The sequence below is a fragment of the Macrobrachium nipponense genome, chromosome 7 (genome assembly GCF_015104395.2).
Source record: "Macrobrachium nipponense isolate FS-2020 chromosome 7, ASM1510439v2, whole genome shotgun sequence".
NCBI lineage: Eukaryota > Metazoa > Arthropoda > Malacostraca > Decapoda > Palaemonidae > Macrobrachium > Macrobrachium nipponense.
The window spans coordinates 70,706,493-70,718,920 of record NC_061109.1 but is presented as its reverse complement, the minus strand read 5'-3'; positions in this window follow the sequence as shown (position 1 = coordinate 70,718,920).

Sequence of the window (12,428 nt, the reverse complement as noted above, 5' to 3'; positions counted from 1 at the left end):
AATAGAACAGTAACAAACAGAAATAACTTTCTCTCATGCAAACTAACAGCCATTAAAGTGGTCCCTCCCGTCGGAAGCCTTTGATGGGCGCGCCCTTCCCAAGGGGGTCGACCTCCAAAGCATTTCCTATTCACAGCACAAGCATGAAAGAGGTCGACATTTTTCAGTAGAGGAAATTCCATTTACGGACCGTGAAAGGTGACTTTGCTTTCACAGCAAAAATAAATATGTCTCCAAAATTGAGTTGACTTCCTTGAGACGTAAATTTGACTTTTATTATGATTTCTATTCCATATTGGATCACTAATGTTATGTGTTCATAAAGAGTTCATGTAATTCATATTATTTCAAAATATCCTAAATTGCAGTTATCCAGCGCATTCACATAACCCTAGGGAAGACAGAATACTCACTCTGCTTTAAAGGACCACATTTTTTTTTTACGTTTAAGGGAATACTGTCTTTTCAAAGTAAATTCAAAGTGAATATTCTCTTGCTTAAGTAACGTTTAAGGAAATACTCTTTTCTTAGTAAGTTTTAAGGGAATGCCCTATATCCTTACTAAATTTAAAAAAGAAAACTCAATTTTCTTAGCAAGTTTAAAGGGAATCCTTCATTTCCTTAGTAAATTTTAAGGGCATACTCTGTTTTCTTAGCACATTTTTAAGGGAATAGCCTTATTTCATCGTAAATGTTTAAAGGATTAGTCTGTTTTCATCGTAAATGTCAAGGCAGTACTTACTTTTTTGGTAAATTGTAGGTAAATTCTCGTTTTTTTAGTAATTTTAAAGGAATATTCTCTTTCATTAGTCAATTTTAAGAGAATTCTCTCTTTTCATAGTAGAATTCATATCTGAAGAATGATACCATTAACTTGAAAGCCAACACCGATACCTCTCGATGGTTTATGCACGGAATTTTCCAAAAGATATTTCCTAGCAATTCCAAGTTGCAATGTTTTCTAGACATTCCTGCAGTGTGCAACGGTTTTATTCTCTGTCCCACTATTGCTGGTGACCTCTCAGTTGCGATGCTACTTAGTTTGGAATGCATCAATTCATATATCTGACAAAGCTATCAACAAAGCTTCAAAATATCTGCTCCAATAATTTTGTTCTTTATCCAAGTAAAAACAATAAATTCTTTGATAACAAACAGGTAGAGACAGCGATAGCCAGGTGACAAAGGCTGTCCAAATTACTGTGAGAAACTAACTGCAATGTGTGTATGGATGTGTGTCTGTGTGTTTGAGAGAGAGGGAGAGAGAGAGAGAGAGAGAGAGAGAGAGAGAGAGAGAGAGAACGCAAAAATTAGCCGTAAATTTGTATGAATTCAGTGGTACGGAGTTTTTTTTTATTAGAACGCTTTTCCTCTGGCCTTTCATTTTTTTTTTCAACAAAGGTGGCCTCAAGATAAGGTTCTCATCAAGGTTCTAAGTATTTAGCCAAATGATTTGATGGTATACCTTTTGACGGGCTCTGATCACTTGTTATTTATTGTGTGTGAGTGTCTGTTTGTCTCTGTAATATTTTCGTTATTTAGTGTATTTACTTCCATATCTGATTCATATAATAAACATAATGATGGATCTAAGTATAACTTGGATTCCTAATGTATATGGAAAGGGATTTGTACTTTCTTCTTGTGATGCTCTTCAGATTACAAAAAAAAAAATGTAGTCAGTGCTATCAGTACTATTGAAATAAAAGCAGACTTAAAGCCTCTTGCATAATAAATGCTCCATCATCCCAATAAAAAAATCAAGATACTGATAGGAATTTTTTATCTGGTATGTAAATAACATTCTCATAATTCCGAGTTTTATCTTCTGGCGTGTAATGCAATCCTTATGAACTTTCGCATTTGTCCCTTCTTTCTCTTTTTTTCTCTGTTCGTCATTGCAACATAGTTTCTTTCATCCTGTCTGATCATACAAAAGGCAATATCTTCCTTCCCCGCATTACTCTCATGCAACTCTTATCAGGTCTAATTCATTGTGAAATTCATCTAGGAAATATTCCAATTTAAAATTAATTCTAGTCCATGAAACATTTATATCCTTCCATCTTTCCGGAAAGAGAGAGAGAGAGAGAGAGAGAGAGAGAGAGAGAGAGAGAGAGAGAGAGAGAGAGAGAGAGAGGGAGAAATAAGAATACTGGGAAAGAAGATAGAGGGAAAGGGGAGATTAGAATCCTCCGGTAAATGGAAGATATTAAATATTAGTGGAAAGCAGTTCCAATAACGCGCGGCGGTTAATCGGCTTAGATATATCTCGCAAATGTTTTTTTAAATCATCCATTTTCGTCTCTCTGTATTTTGGCAATTAGAACTGGGTAAAGATGCCAGAACCGGCACAAAATATTACATTCAACGATTGACGACAGTATAAAAAGAATAATAATTATCATTAGTGACTGATGTAATTTTGATGTTTTTTTTTTATATAAAAATTTTCATCACTTGCTGATTTGAAGTATTCTGCGAGACAATTTGATTATGAATTTTTAAATGCAGTGCTTTGTTGTAGTATGATCACGTCCCCTTTCCCCTCCTTCTTTCTCTATCCCCGCCCCCCCCTATTGATTTATTATTTCCTAGTTTGCCATTCGGAGACTTGGTCGCTCTAGTTACTGAATTTTCCAGACAAAAATGCCAACTGTTTTCTCTCAAAACTATTTTCTTAGGTTTTAAAATAATTCTTGATATATCCATTTTATATTTTCGGAATTAGACAAAACATTTTTGTACCGAATACTAACTTGTCTCCTTCATCGTAAGGGAGAGAAAAATTGCAAAAGTTCGTGAAAATTTAAAAAGTGAGAAAATGGAAGGAACTTTACTGCATATTCTCTGAGCATAATTGTAATAAAGAGAAAGGCATAGAATGTCCTCTTGTCTGATTTATGCCAGAAGTGTTTCATCAACATTGCCAGTTGTAGGAAGGAGTCAGCATCGAAAGAACTTTGATTCCTGAAAGAACTAGGTAAAAGTTGAGATTAGAGAAATTAGATACTCACTCGTAAACAAAATTAAGTGAGTATGAGGATAGACAGAAGGACGAATATTACAATAAATGAACAGAAAGAGCCCAGTCACCAGCAGACGCAAAGATGGTTGATGAAAGAAAACCTTGAAAACCTGGTGGGTACTAATTTTCTTTGACAGGTACTTTTCTCAGACTCAGAAAATAGTTATCAAGAGAGATTAATGGCAATCAGCATAAATCAGCAGGAAACTAATAGCTCAGAAAAACGCGATTTATTATATGAAAATTACCTGTATATATCATACAGTAGGATTACGTGGAAGTGGTAGGAGGAAAGGATATATATAATATATATAATATAGCTATATATAGTTATAGATATAGAGATGATATATATATTAGTATATATATAGATATAATATATATATATATTATATATTATAGAATTATAGATATTATAGGATATCTATATATATATATATATATATATATATATTGTATATATTAATATATATACATATATATATATATATATATATAATAATAGAATATATACATACATACACATACATACATACATACATACATACATACATACATACATACATACATGCACACCTCCATCCATCAAATAATTCTATTTATGTGACATATGAAGATAATTTTCAGATACATAATTCACGTTCTTCTGTTCAATTAGTTTTTCTGTTTATTTATGTCTCTGACGTCATAGATTACCATTAATCTGTCTTTTTCAGATTTATTACTAATGACTTCACGTATATCTTTAAGATTGCTCGCCCATTCTTTAGATTTTTTACTTTCAGTGTTTATGAGTACATACTAAAAAAATCTTATTTTTTATTACAATGTCATTGATGTCCTTTTTTTTTTTGCCTTGTAGTAGAAGTGCTTTCAGAAAATACATAAAAGAGTCATGTTTATTTGCCGAGGAAGAGTATCATTAGTAATGAATCATAAAAGTTTTGTTTGCCTGGTTTGGATAAGAAATGAGATCAGGTATACTATATGGAGCTTGTTATAAACTTATCTGGATTGATATAATTACTTTGGTGAAAAGAAACCCTGCCAATAGAAAAGAAAGAACAGGGAATTTCTGGTTTATAAAAGGTGTAAATAAAACCATGAATGATTCTGCATTATTCTATAAAAATAACATTCACTTATTAAATTCTTAAATAATGAAATCAGTAAATTGTAAACTACCAAATATTGTGAACAATGTAAATAGGGCAATGTTCAATTCCACAGTATAATATGAAACTGATAGTCGCTTATAAAAGTCATTACTTCGAGAAATCAGTTTACCTAAGTCGATAATTGACAAAATGAAGTGAAAACAAACCAAATAGCTAAGTAGTAATTGTTGTATGTAAAAATTGTAAATGTTGAAAAAAAATTAAAGAAATGTTTAACTCTACATTATAATATGAAGTTGATAGATCACTTATGAAATTCATTGCGTCAAGATATAAGGTCACTTCATTTGATAATTAGCAAATTGGAGTGAAAAGTGAACAAGATAGATAAGAACCAGTTCAATCCTAATCTTTTTGCATGAGAGATAAAGCAGGATTAAAGGTGGTCTTCATTTGACCTTTCCGGTGCCATTGAGAAGGTCAGACTCTCCTCGGCACATTCGCTGAGCAGCGTGTCATTCAAGGTCAAAGCGAGGTTAATTACAGGCCTGGGGTTTCTGAATAGGGATCACATATCAGGAAGGCTTGAGGAAATTTTGGTGAAAGGCAGGTCGACCCAGATTTATAGTCTAAAGAATAGTTGTCCCGAAGCCCTTTTGGGTGTAATCCATGAGTCGTGTTTTCTAACCACAAGAGGTAAAAGTCGTTTTTACGATTTGTTGCATACACCGACCTTTATTAGATTTTCATCGGTTTCCAAAGGAACGATCAATGACCTAGCGTTGTATTACTCCCTCTAGGGAGTTAGAGCTGTCTGTGCACCACACATGGTGCACTGTTGGCATTACATGAGCTTTTTTGCAGCGTCCCTTCGGCCCCTAGCTACAACCATTTTCATTCCTTTCACTATACTTCCGTTCATATTCTCTGTCTTCCATCTTACTCTCTTCAGCCCTCTCCCAGCAGTTGTTTCATAGTGCAACTGAGAGGTCATCTTCCTTTAAAACCTTTCGACTTTTAGATTTCCCTTCCAGCCGTGAATGACCTCATAGGTTCCAGAGCTTGAGACCTAAGTTTTTATAGCGGTATTATATGAAATGAATAATTATATTTTAATGAGTGCCTTCTTTAGAACATAAAAGAATAATATTTATGTTAGAGAAACCTGTTTTGGAAATAGTGATGATGGCTATACGATTCACAGACTGCCAATATCCACGACAAACTACTGCGCTTCACAGTTTTTCGTTCAACGTTATAAAAGAGTTGGTATACAGTTTGAGTCATCAAAGTACATTTATCTAATATAGCAAAAATACATGGAAATTATAGTGGTGTTTTCGACCCCGGTATCAGTTTAATGCATTTTTTCGTAGGAATATATTAGCAATAAAAACATTTTGGTTTAATAAAGGAAATCGTAAATAGTTCACTCTATTAGTAATAAAACCCATTTTCTCTTAATAATATACGCACAAAGGGGGTTTTGAGAAAGAGACCTGTGACTTGTTCCCAATATCTATTGAGACATAGTATATTGAAAAGGTGTCATTTATAATTTGTTTCAGGGTCATGAAGATTCTACACTTCTCTCCACAAAATCGTTCACAGCGATAACCTTATACATATATTAGATATATATATATATATTATATATCTAGATATATATATAATATATATATATATATATATATATATATATATATATATATATATTAGATCAATAAGCTACATTAAACTTACAATGCACGCATTCCTAACACTGTATATTACCAAGTAACAGCTTATGTGTCCTTGAAACTATTATGTTATCTAGCGACACAATAACTCGTTATACTCAGCTAATTGTTGCTATTTCAGCGTTACGGTGATCCTTTAACTTCTTTGAGTGCGTAACATAATCAGTCATTTTGTTTAATTGTTGATTGGATTGGATTTGAGAACTCTGGCTACCTCTTCATCGAGTGTGGATCTTGTTGAGAAGACTAATGTTACCAGTTGAATGGTCGAAGAAGAGTTACTTTAGTATTTCACGTATTAATTTTTGAAATGATGAAACTTCAAAGAAATAATAAAACCAGTTATTATTTCATTAAGTTTAAAAGTGACAAAGTAGTTAATCATATATTATATATTTTCTTCATTTATCACTACAAAGTCATTAATTAAAATAAAAGTTAAAATCTTTAATCCTTTATATATATATATATATATATATATATATATATATATATATATATATATATATATATATATATATATATATATATATACATATATACACCCGTGTGTCCGTGTGTAGATTAGTATAGTCTCCGGTGAAGATTCTTGTAATAGACTGAAGTTTCTTGACCCTCGTAAAAAAAAATTTCATAATCTATATTCGTTTATTCTTAGTTTTCTCTGTCGGTCAATCCAGTGAAGGATTATTCCCACATTCATCATTTCTCCCTTTCCTCCTTTCCTCTTTCTGAGAACAATGCAATTTCGGCAACATGATATCTCTCGCGTCCCTTCTTCTGCACTTGTTGCAAACAATAGCTCCGCGGAAAGCAATCTCTTGTCTGCAAAGGGGCATTGACTTCCCCTTGTGTTGTTGGAGTAAGTACCTTTTTTCAAAGGATGTTCTTGGAAACATTCATATCGAACATACTGTGTGTTCCTTATCATGTCGAAATAGTGGATTCATGAGGAGAAAACATAGAATATAAATAATACCACAGAGAGAGAGAGAGAGAGAGAGAGAGAGAGAGAGAGAGAGAGAGAGAGAGAGAGAGATTGTCCCATAGCCAGCACTATGCGTTTATCAGCTAACAAAGGGACTATAGGTATCAGTCCTCATGCTTTCCACACTTTCCATACCTGCAGTTACACTAGAGTGTCATCTTGTTCAGGTAGGATCGGAGGTATTTGATAACTCACATCATCCTCCTTATTCCTCTGAAGCCTTTCGAAATGATTAAGAAGCCCTTGATGCCTGAGAAGCAATATGACCCCCATCAGCTGCTGATTGACTGAGAGACGTCCTTCTCCTTAATGTTGGGAGACAGGAGGATCGTCTCTTGCAAATGGTCGGGTCTGTATTCAGCGATAAATCCTTCTGATTGTCCCCGGCAGATGGCGATTGGTTGGTAATCGTTGGATGTATTTCAGTCTCATTTTTATTTTATTTTATTTTTGTATTGCTTCTGGTTCATAAATATTGAATTTTGTGTTAAGAATCTATTATGGTTATCGGTAAGGCTTGTTTCCTATATAGTCATGTTCCTACTCTCGTCTCTCTTTCTCGTTCACACACGGGAAGAAATACGGAACGGCGTCTCGTCTATGTTCCTTTGACGGGTTCCTGAATCATTATGAAAACAGCTCAGCGTTTTCCTACAAAGGGTAACGATGGAGAGTGCAATTCGACAAGATTGCTGCTATCGATCTTATTTAAATAAGACGTTCCCTTCAGGCGCCTACAATACCCATAGGGTTGTGTGAGAGATGCTTGCATGAGCCTCTCTCTCTCTCCAGATATATAGACAAACTACCAAAACACAACAACAACAACAATAATAATAATAATAATAATAATAATAATAATAATAATAATGTAATAATAATAATAATAATAATACTGTTAAAAAAAAAGAATGGCAGAATTAAGCGAGTGATTTTATATATTGTTTTTTCTATTTTCCTTACAATTCGCTTCTCAGGCTCAGCGATGTTTCTGAGTAACTGACCAATATTCATATTGGGAATTTTCAAAAATCATATATGCTGAAGGTAATCTTTATTGGAACAGGATATCAGGTCCAGGTCAAGCAGGGGTCGTCATCAGTGCTGGTATTATTCCGTAGGCGTAGTTCAGTTCGGGGCCGGGTTCGTCTTCGGTTTAAGGGCTGGTGTTGGTGCTGGTATAGCTGGTATTACGTAACGTTTCGACCTTCTCGCAGGTCATCCTCGGACGAGTCGTTTGAAGAGACTGTAGCAAGAAAGTTGTTGTTGTTGTTGGAGTATTAAGCTGGCTTTATGCCAGCACGGGCTTTAGCTAATGTAGCAGCCCGTAGGTCATTTGAATTATTTTTAGATGCATTGGTGATTTAGGGATATGAGGCGATCTTTTTATTTATGATTTCTATGGAATGTGCAGGTGGAATGGTATGGATTCAAAAGTGAAAGGAAAAGTGAATAGGCAAGGTTACAAACCCCTTTAAACCCTAAGGTACCCATTAGTAGAAGATAAAGATCGATAGTAGCGAGTCCTGGCGAGTCAGAGATAGCCAGTAATGAAACAAATCGAAAAATTTATAGTCGTAGAAAAACGGAAAAAAAAAAGCGCAATTACGCAATTAATCAGGATATGGAAATAAAATGTCAATTTCATGGCAATTAATATAGGAAACAATTTTACGTAATACTTGTATAAAGGGGTAAAGACAATTGGGAAACGTATGAAATACAAATTATAACATTATCTTGATGGACACATGAAATTGATAATCGGAGGTTTGATAGGGGAAGAGCCATTTGCCTTTTTTTAGAGGGAATAAGAACGTAAGGCTTGCAGGAATATGCAAGTAGTTCATTTGATGGAAAATTGGGTCACAGTTTAAACTGAGCTAACTTTCCCCGTATTTTAAAGAGGCGATGAGATCATTCAGAGAGAGAATATGAGAAGTAGGTTTACTAGATAGCAACAACTGTTGCAAAGGAAATTATAAATGATGCATTTTTCTGGAAGCACGAGGGTTAATGGCTGGTTGTCAGGCGTTCATAAGAAAATAAAGAGAGAATTGATAAAAAGTAAATTTCACAGCAATTTTATGTAGTTATCACGTTTGTTAATTTGTGGATTCCGATACATCTGCTTTTGAAATTGAAAATTTGTTATTCCCTCTCACCAATCTTCACAGAAATCTACGAATTACCAAAGGATTTCGGTGCGATTTTAAAGGATTAATCAGATTCGAAAAACGGACTTAAATTAAGATTAGAGTCCAAAATTTTATTTTACTTATTTATTTATTTTTTAGATAAAGGTAGGGTGGATGTTCCAATTCTGAGTCCCTTCTCATTCAATGTTTAATAACACAAGAGTTGTGAGATGTTTTCCTCCCTTATCCCTAAAATGTGAGGTCATAAAGGAGTTGGTCTTTATGAAACTGACAGCAGGAACCTACAATGTCTTTAAAAACATGCTGCTATCGGGAAATCTGGGACAATATTTTCAGTTGCTGCGATACGGCAACTTAAATTATAGAGTATTTGTGGGAGAATATGTTGTAACTGCATAAGGAAGCCTCTTTAAATTATTATTACACTTTTTTTTTTTATTCTGGAATTTAAATCCTACACACACACCTTATATATGTAGCATATAATATGTCAATGTTTGTTTGTATGTTTGCTTTCATATATCTACGTTATGGAAATCCTAACCGCTTGATCGATCTATATATACACTGTAAATCTCTCTCTCTCTCTCTCTCTCTCTCTCTCTCTCTCTCTCTCTCTCTCTCTCTCTCCACGTTCTGAAGTTATTGCAATCTGCAAAATGAAATTTTCTCGGAAAGGTTTGTTCAGAGGCATAACGTTTTCTTTCTTCTAGTAGTGCTTGGAGACAAAAGGAGTTTTAAATTCGATTTATTCCCTTGAAAGCCCCGGAATCTTTCGATGACAAATCTCCGTATTCCGAAAGTCTAAAAAAAAGAGAATTATTGGTCAAAAGCTACAACTCCTTCGTGCGGACTGCGAATCATTCGTTCTCTCAATTTGTTAAAATGCTTTCATCCTTCTTTTTTAATCTCTCTCTCTTTCTCTCTCTCTCCACACACACTATATTTACATATATACGTATATATATATATATTGTATATATATATATATATATAATATATATATATATATATATATATATATATATATATATATATATATATATATATATATATATATATATATATATATATATATATATATATATATATATATATATATATATATATATACGCGAAGTGTGTTTATTACATAACGATCCTCATTAAATAACAAACCTTTATTTATATGTATTGCAAATTTAACGCTCCTTCTCTTCAATATACTCCAATTTTGCACTAACATTCCTGCAGTCTTCTTTTCCACCGGTTGAGGGCAAGGGGAACCCAATTTCTGAGTTCTGTTTCCACACATCCGCGTTTTCTTCTTTACAGCATCAAATGACCCAAAACGTGTTCCCTTAATTAAGCACAGATTTATATTTTGGGAAAAGTTGAAACTTGCACGGTGCTAAATCGGTCGAATTTAGAGGACTGTTCACAGATTCAGCTGTCATTCGTACACTGAGTCAGCGGTCTTTTCGAACAAGTTGACAGATTGTTTTCCATGTTTTCTTCTGTTCTTGACGTCCAGGGATTCATCATCATCTCTGGCAATCTCAGGTCCATCACAGAATCTCTTGTGCCGCTCAAACACAGGCTCACGAGTCAGGCAGTTTTCCCCCGAGCTGTACTAAGTATTGGCTAACATTTTGTTGGTGGTTTGTGCAATTTTACTGCAAATTTCAAATTCACACGTTGCTAAACTTTTATACTCAGTTTTTTTTAGGCCCAATACAGAAAACAAATCCAGAGAAAATGGCGACTCACAATCAACTGAACGTGACAGCGTGCTGCTGCTTGTCATGCAGGTTCAGACATGTTCAAAGTCACCTCGCACGCAGTTACGACCGGTTCTGACTGCTTTGTTTACAAGGTGGAATCACAGTCTCGTTACTACACACACACACATGCATATAATATCCTTTATTATTTATATAGATATATATTCTTATATATATATATATATAGAATATATATCTATAATATATATAGATATATATATATATTATATATATATTATAAAATATATATTATATATTACATATATATAATATATATATATTAATTATATAAGATAATATTATATTATATTATATTTTATATTATAGTATCATATATATATATATATATTAATATTATATGTATGGTTATATATATATATATATATTTCATTTATTTATATTATTATAGATAGATATATATATATATATATATTATATATATATAATATATATATATATGTATTTTCCCAGTTGAGACTGACATTTCTCATTGAACTGGTGGCTTACCAGGCCCAGATGCCTCCTTTCGGTAAATCCAGGTGGCCAAAGCGGTGTTTGTCAGCCAAGTTTGGCACCGGGGGGGGGGGGGGGAAGAAAGCTTGTGTTACCAACAAAGTTTGGCCATCGAGGTGGGACCTCCCACTTCTCGGCGAAACCGCCCTTTTGGCAACAAACACTATAACAAGCTATTAAACAGGAATCTATGTTATTATTATTATCTTATTATTATTATTTTATTATTATTTTGGGTAGAAGAAACCCTCCTTTTAGGCAAAATACTGTTAAAAAGAAAAAATGGCAGAATTAAGTGAGTTGCGATTTTATTTTATTATCGTTTTTTTCTATTTTCCTTTTACATTTCGCTTGATCAAGGGCTCAGCGATGTTTCTGAGTAACTGACCAATATCATATTGGGAAATTTTCAAAAATCATATATGCATGAAGGTAACTCCTTATGTTGGAACAGGGGCATATCAGGTCCTGGTCAAGCAGGGTCGGGGGTCGTCCAGGTCAGTGCTGGTATTGAGTCCGTGAGGCGTAGTTCAGTTCGGTGGGGCCGGGTTCGTCTTCGGTTTTAAGGAAGGGCTGGTAGTTGGTGCTGGGTATAGCTGGTATTACGTTTAACGTTTCGGACCTTCTCGCAGGTCATCCTCGGACGAGTCGTTTTGAAGAGACTGTAGCAAGAAAGTCTGTGAGGGCGGTATATTTATAGCGGCTCGGACCTAGAGTTGCATTCTCATTGGGTTGGGCCGGGTCTTGGACGAAGTCGGTGGATCTCGCCTCGAAGGTCGCGGGTATTCTCTCGTGCGAGCGCCACAGGTAGTGTGGCCTGGGGATGAACGGACAGGAATTCCGTCCGTAGCAGAATCCCCGGTTCATCCCGTGGGGCTCCTGATTATCTGGTATTGTCGAAGAGCAGCGGAAACGACCCCCGAACAATACCAGATAATCAGGGGAGCCCCCACCCCCCCGGGAATTGACGAGGATTCCTGCTACGCACGGAATTCCTGGTCGTTCATCCCCAGGCACACTACTGTGGCGCTCGCACGAGAGAATCCCCGAGACCTTCGAGGCGAGATCCACGACTTCGTCTCCAAGACCGGCCCGACCAATGAGGAATGCAAACTATAGG